At 44.6% G+C, this 6,903-nt stretch overlaps 5 non-coding genes across 5 annotated transcripts; 4 read left to right on the top strand and 1 right to left on the bottom strand.

Annotated features, from left to right (window-relative positions):
* Window positions 1-326: 326 nt before the first annotated feature.
* On the top strand, window positions 327-490 carry LOC135040401 (U1 spliceosomal RNA). The gene has a single exon (XR_010234306.1). It is a non-coding gene; the product is annotated as a U1 spliceosomal RNA (small nuclear RNA).
* Window positions 491-549: 59 nt separating this feature from the next.
* Window positions 550-666, top strand: LOC135040371 (U5 spliceosomal RNA). Its single transcript, XR_010234277.1, has one exon. It is a non-coding gene; the product is annotated as a U5 spliceosomal RNA (small nuclear RNA).
* Window positions 667-940: 274 nt separating this feature from the next.
* Window positions 941-1,056, top strand: LOC135040362 (U5 spliceosomal RNA). The gene has a single exon (XR_010234269.1). It is a non-coding gene; the product is annotated as a U5 spliceosomal RNA (small nuclear RNA).
* Window positions 1,057-1,331: 275 nt separating this feature from the next.
* Window positions 1,332-1,447, top strand: LOC135040366 (U5 spliceosomal RNA). The gene has a single exon (XR_010234273.1). It is a non-coding gene; the product is annotated as a U5 spliceosomal RNA (small nuclear RNA).
* A 5,382-nt stretch (window positions 1,448-6,829) lies between these two features.
* Window positions 6,830-6,903, bottom strand: TRNAN-AUU (transfer RNA asparagine (anticodon AUU)). Its single transcript has one exon. It is a non-coding gene; the product is annotated as a tRNA-Asn (tRNA).

Below are 6,903 nucleotides of genomic sequence, written 5' to 3'. Positions count from 1 at the left end.
CCCTGCACGCCCCTTTTCTGTTTTCATATGCAGACGAGGGTTGAAGCCAACTTTGACCCACTGCTTGGATGACATCACCATATGCAAATCCATCTGCGGCAGGCCTTCCCCCAGGAATGCTTGCACTAGTTGTTGCATTTTGTTTGTTGTTTGGGGGTGCTTCAGTATTAGGCAGCCTTCTGCCCTCCCATGTTCATCTGAAAATATGTGTTCTCCCTGCAGTTGTTGTCCCCAGATGAGAGTTCCCTTGTGCTGCCTCAGTTGAATCTCCTTAACTTGACAGAGATGTGCCTGAGCAGCGGCCCTCCCCAGCTCTATCCCAAATCATACTTATTTTGCATAGGAGATACCATGGTCATGAAGATTATTCTCCCAGGGTGAGGTTCATTCATTGCATTCTGGGTATGCTGACCCCTGTGATTTCCCCAAATGTGGGAAACTCGACTGCTTTATTTGTGGTAGTGGGGGACTGTGTTTGTGTTTTCCTCTGGTCAGCTCTGGTAAAAGTCAGATTTCTTTGTTTCAGAGCCTTGTTCTTCTTTTGAGAGTTCCCTTGTGCTAGTTCTTCAGAACGAACAAATCTTTTGCCTTTTACTAAAGATTTCCGTGGAGAGGAGCAAAACTGAGTTTTATCTCAATTTTTGCATGCCCCGTCTTATTGGGGTTTCTTTTATCAGTTTAAAGATAGAACGAGTGTGCTTTAATGTAAGCTCATTTGCGTAGAAATGACAGTAAATGTTTGTTTCTTTTCAAACAGAACTTTCTTGACTATACTAATTGCTTGAAAGATCTGGGAGCACATGGAAAAGAGTACAAACCATGTTTATAGCAAGGGGAAGCCTGGTGAGAAATCTGCTTTCTTTCTTTCAAATTGGGTGCTCACTTTGAGCTGAATGAGGACTGCTGGCATGGCACTCAGGCGACAGGTAGAATCTTGGTCATGCTGTGGTTTCTCTTCAGAACGAACAAATCTTTCGCCTTTTACTAAAGATTTCCGTGGAGAGGAGCAAAACTGAGTTTTATCTCAATTTTTGCATGCCCCATCTTATTGGGGTTTTATTTTATTGGTTTAAAGATAGAACGAGTGTGCTTTAATGTAAGCTCATTTGCATAGAAATGACAGTAAATGTTTGTTTCTTTTCAAACAGAACTTTCTTGACCACACTAATTGTTTGAAAGATCTGGGAGCACATGGAAAAGAGTACAAACCATGTTTATAGCAAGGGGAAGCCTGGTGAGAAATCTGCTTTCTTTCATTCAAATTGGGTGCTCACTTTGAGCTGAATGAGAACTGCTGGCATGGCACTCAGGCGACAGGTGGAATCTTGGTCATGCTCTGGTTTCTCTTCAGAACTAACAAATATTTCGCCTTTTATTAAAGATTTCCGTGGAGAGGAGCAAAACTGAGTTTTATCTCAATTTTTGCATGCCCCATATTATTGGGGTTTCTTTTATCAGTTTAAAGACAGAACGAGTGTGCTTTCTTGTTAGCTTTAATGTAAGTTTATTTGCATAACAATGACAGTAAATGTTTGTTTCTTTTCAAACAGAACTTTCTTGACCATGCTACTTGCTTGAAAGATCTGGGAGCACATGGAAAACAGTACAAACCATGCAGTATCACAAGAGCCTTTATTTGATCTTTCATGAAGATAGAGCAGAATTGAGGACACGTCAACAATTTCTGCCGAAGGTGGTTCATCTTTCCACATGGTGCCTTTGGCCACTGACACCTTCGTTGAGTCAAAGTCTCTGGCTGTGGTCAGAACTTTGAAAATTTATGTCACCAGAACGGTTCAGATTAGGAAAACAGAGGCTCTGTTTGTCCTGTATGCTCCCAACATGATTGGGTGTCCTGCTTCCATGCAGACCATTATGCGCTGGATCTGTGGTAAAATTCAGCATGCTCATTCCACGGCAGGATTGCCGTTACTGAATTAGGTGAAGACCCATTCTACTAGAAAGGTGGGTTCATCCTGGGCAGCTGGTCGGGGAGTCTCGGCATTGCAACTTTGCCGAGCAGCTATTTAGTAAACACTTTTGCTAAGTTTTACAAGTTTGATACCTTGGCTGATGATAACCTCAAGTTGGGTCATTCGGTGCTGCAGAGTCGTACGCACTCTCCCACCCGTTCAAGAGCTTTGGTATAACCCCATGGTTCTTAATGTGACCCCAGCATCCTCTAGGTCGTATGAGAAAATAGGATTTTAATACCTACCGGTAAATCCTTTTCTCTTAGTACGTAGAGGATGCTGGGCACCCGTCCCAGTCCATACTGTGTCTGCAGTTATTACTTGTGGTTATACACATGTTGTGTTACGGTTCTGGTCAGCTTTTTGCTGCAATTGTTCATGCCGTTGGCTTGTGTTCTGTTGAATGCCACGTTCTGCGGCATGCTTAAGGTGTGAGCTGGTAAGATGCTCACCTTAGTTTAACAATAAATCCTTTCCTCGAAATGTCCGTCTCCCTGGGCACAGTTCCTATAACTGGAGTCTGGAGGAGGGGCATAGAGGGAGGAGCCAGTTCACACCCTTTGAAAGTCTTAAAGTGCCCATGTCTCTTGCGGATCCCGTCTATACCCCATGGTTCTTAATGTGACCCCAGCATCCTCTACGGACTAAGAGAAAAGGATGCCCTTGTGTACTATCCTGACTTCTCCTCCCGTCTGCTTACTTTGTGCCTTCCAACGCACAATGCGAACTACAGGTGGTGCTGCAGGGCCCACACCCTTTTACTTGCCTTACAGAGCAGCTCTGGAGCTGTTACAGTGCCCAGCTGCTGCAAGAAATCAGCATGAATGCTTCAGGGGATGGGGCATGGCCAACATGAGCCCCACACCAAAGGAGGGTGGGGGTGTTTAATGCGAACTAGGGGTCATCCAAGCACTGCAAAAGGCCGCCATGCCCTGCATGCCCCTTTTCTCTTTTTATATGCAGATGAGGGTTCCAGCCAACTTTGGCCCACTGCTTGGATGACATCACCGTATGCAAATCCGTCTGCTGCAGACCTTCCCCCAGGAATGCTGTTACTAGTTGTTGGATATGGTTTGATATTTGATGGTGCTTCAGTATTAGGCAGCCTTCCGCCATCCCATGTTCATCTGAAAAGATGTGGTCTCCCTGCAGTTGTTGTCCCCAGACGAGAGTTCCCTTGTGCTTCCTCAGTTGAATCTCCTTAACTTGACGGGGGAGGGGCTGCCCGAGCTGCCACCCTCCCCAGCCCTATCCCAACTCATACTTATTTTACATATTAGATCTCTTGATCATGAAGATTGTTCTCACAGGGTGAGGTTCATCCATTATATTTTAAAATAGGAAGGTACAAATTACATATTTGAATTGCATCTATGTGCTGGATTCAAATGTCCCCCCCCCTTCCTTTCTCAATTGTGCCCGTCAGCAGCTATTCTAAGGTTGCTGCCAATGGGTGTGACACATTAATTTCTTCTGTGGGGTACACTGGACTCCACAAGGATTCACATTGGGGTGTAGAGTAGGATCTTGATCTGAGGCACCAACCGGCTCAAAGCTTTTGACTGTTCCCAAGAAGCTCAGTGCATTCTCCTCTATAACCCCGCTTCCATGAACAGGGAGCTCAGTTTGTAGTTGGTGCCTTCAGTAGCAGGCCAATTAACAGGGGCCTGCCTCAGGCAGCCTATTCTTAGCTATTACTTTTGACAAGAAAAGAAGAACTTGTTTTATGAGAATCTACAAGGGCTGCAGCAGGCTAGGTCTAATAGACATCTTTACTGCAGCTTCATCACTCCCAGCGGCGCTATATACTCCCGTGCCCTGGTTGCTGGGTCACTGCAGCGGAGGCTCCGGTTTCATCCTAAGGTCAGTCACACACACACCACCCTTCCGGATCACGAGGCCGCTGATGAAGGGGAGCGAGGCCGTAGGGGGTGGGCCGTGTGCGCACTGCGGTGGACACTGATTACTGGGCAGCCGCTCCACTAGCCACCAGGTACAGTTAAGGAGCACAGGTCTGGGGGTTTTTCTCCTATATTAACCCAATTTTGTACTGCCCGCAGCGCATTGTGATAGGTAATAGGGCCTGATTCAGGTTGGATTGCAATCACAATAAGCGATCCAACTGCAAAAATTGCTAAGAGCATACGCATGTGCCTGCATTTTCTGCGGCACCCCGCAGAGAATGTGATCGCCTCTGCCTGTCAATCGGGGTGGGGAAGGGGGGGAGAGGTGGGTCAGCAACACTCCATTTCCAAGTCAGGGATGGAGCGGTGCGGGGGCAAGGCTTCAAAATGGGGTCTGCAACGGAGGAGACACAGGGGGCGTGGTCACAGCGGCTGTATGACATCACATTCAGCCGCTGTGATCACAAAAATGGTGGCGGCTTCCTGCGCGCACATACAGTCTGCACCAGCAGGAGCCTACACCATTTTTTATGATCACGCTGAACTGCAGTGCGACTGCAATTACAGCATGGTCAAGAAGGGAGGCGTCATGCTGGGTGGCCATGCCCTGTCACTGTGCAGGAGCCAGCACCGCTCACACACTAGTCCCCGGGTGCAGCCCCCAACCCCCGGGACACCCGGAGCAACAAAATGTAGATTCAGGCCACCAGGCCACGCCCCTACCTATGAAACCATGCCTCCTTTTTACCATTGCGCTGCTTATCTGCGCGCACTGCATTACAATCTCCCTCGCCACCTCTCTGTGTGTCACCAGTGATAGTGACACCTCTGCCATGCTTGTAGCAGCTGGTCCTAAGATCTACGCCTCAAACCCTGAGTGTTTGCCCTTGTGACTTGTTGATCATCATAGCGAAGCAGATGCTTACAGAAAACTGCAGGGGCTTAGATTGAAAATAAAAAAATTGATGGGTATAAGGTAGAGAGGAGCGGGTTCGGTTCTCCGAGAACCGAATTCCCCACGAACTCCACGTGGTTTACACTGGTCCGAGGCAGGCTCGGTTGTTCCCGCCTGACTCGGAAAACCTGAACAAGGGAAAATGTCATCATCCCGCTGTCGGATTCTCGCGAGATTCGGATTCCATATAAAGAGCTGCGCGTTGCTGCCATTTTTACTCGTGCATTGAAGAGAGAGCGGAGAGGACGTGGCTATGTTCTCTCAGTGGAAATCTCAATATCAGTGCTCAGTATCAGTGGTTACTTATTGCTGCTCAGTAATACTAGTAGTGTGTCTCTCCTGCTCAGTGTCAGTTCTCAGTAGTATCCTCATCAGTGCTCAGTATCACTGCTCATTGTCTTGTGCTGCATTGTGGTGCTCAGCATACTACAGTACATTACTAATAGTCCAGTGCTGCATCTTGCTGCTCAGTGTCAGTTCTAGTATCCTCATCAGTGCTCACTATCACTGCTCATTGCATTGTGGTGTTCTGTATACTACAATAACATAGTAATATAGTAACATAGTTTTTGAGGTTGAATAGAGGCAAATTGCCCATCGTGTTCAACCTGTTTTAAGTTGTGATGATTCTACATACTTGCTGAATAATGTTTTATGACTAGTTAGCTACTATAACTCATGTTACCCCCGGATTAACCATGTTGATATTTTAAGTATTATAACCTTGGATAGCTTTTTCATTCAGAAATGTATCCATTCCTTTTTTAAATCCAATTACAGAGTCCGCCATTACCACCTTCCCTGGCAGGGAATTCCACATCCTGATTGCCCTAACAGTGAAGAAACCTTTCCTCCATTGCGTTCTGAACTTTCCTCCAGTCGCAGCGAGTGACCACGTGTTCTTTTAATAAATAATTCCTCTGATAACTCTTTGTTATGTATCTTTACATATTTGAAGATATTAATAATATCTCCTCTTAGGCACCTCTTTTCTAGTGTATAAATATTCAGCCTAGTAAGTCTTTCCTTATAGTCCAGTACTTTTAGGCCTTTAATCAATTTAGTCTTCAGGATCTCTTACACTTCCATGAGCAGCAGAGTAGTGCAATGGAAGCATGCTGGGCCCATAACCCAGAGGTCGATTGATCGAAACTATCCTCTGCTATGTGCATTTTTTTTTTTATAATTAAAGTAATCAAAAACTGGGATTGATATTTTGGCTCTTTTATTTTTACTTAAAGTACAATAACTTTTATCATTTTAATTTGTTTTAATAGTATATTGACAGCATTGTTTTCTTTAAAAAATCCACTTAATTTTCTTTACCCTATTACTGAAATGGTAATTGACAAAAACAAACTACATTGTCACCAGAAGAGCAATGCAAAATGTACAAGTGATATATGAAAATCATCTTCCATCTTGAATTTCAATGATGCATTGGGACAACAATTTGTGAGAAACATCTTCACCCACAAAGAAAGATTTTCTTAATTCCTTACCTGTGTGCTGATTAGATATCACCTTGTTTTCACATTAAACAGACTTCCCCGTGAGGAAGCAGCAAGGATGCAGTGACGTTTCCTGGTGTCAACCTGTATTATTTCAGTAGACATTGAAATGAGGATGCATCTTTGATGCCTTTCCAATGAAGCAAGTTTATTTCAGTAATAGGTGAAAAACCATTCCTACAAAGGTGTTAATCAGAGACTTGGCTTTGTGGACACTTTTCAGAGAGCAAATTTGTTAGCATAAACATAAAATCAGAAAATGAAGAGCTGTTTAATCACTCAATTGGACTTTTCTGCCAGCATATTTTTTTTCTCTGCAACCCACTGCTAAATTGTGCTTCCTAGCTGTTTTTTTATAAAATCACTTAATCAAATCTAACTCTGATTACATCAGAGAAGGCCAGGTACCCTACACCATAAGGGGGGTTTTTGAAATTTTGACTTGTCTACTTAAAGATCACCAAAATCTGATTACAAGGTCAATTACATCCCTGGGTGGGATTGAACCACCAACCTTTTGGTTAATAGCCAAACATGCTAACCGATTGCGCCACAGAGAC

This window comes from Pseudophryne corroboree, unplaced genomic scaffold (assembly GCF_028390025.1).
Source record: "Pseudophryne corroboree isolate aPseCor3 unplaced genomic scaffold, aPseCor3.hap2 scaffold_739, whole genome shotgun sequence".
NCBI classification, from domain to species: domain Eukaryota; kingdom Metazoa; phylum Chordata; class Amphibia; order Anura; family Myobatrachidae; genus Pseudophryne; species Pseudophryne corroboree.
The sequence above is the reverse complement of the archived record's forward strand: the minus strand, read 5'-3'. Positions and strand labels throughout refer to the sequence as shown.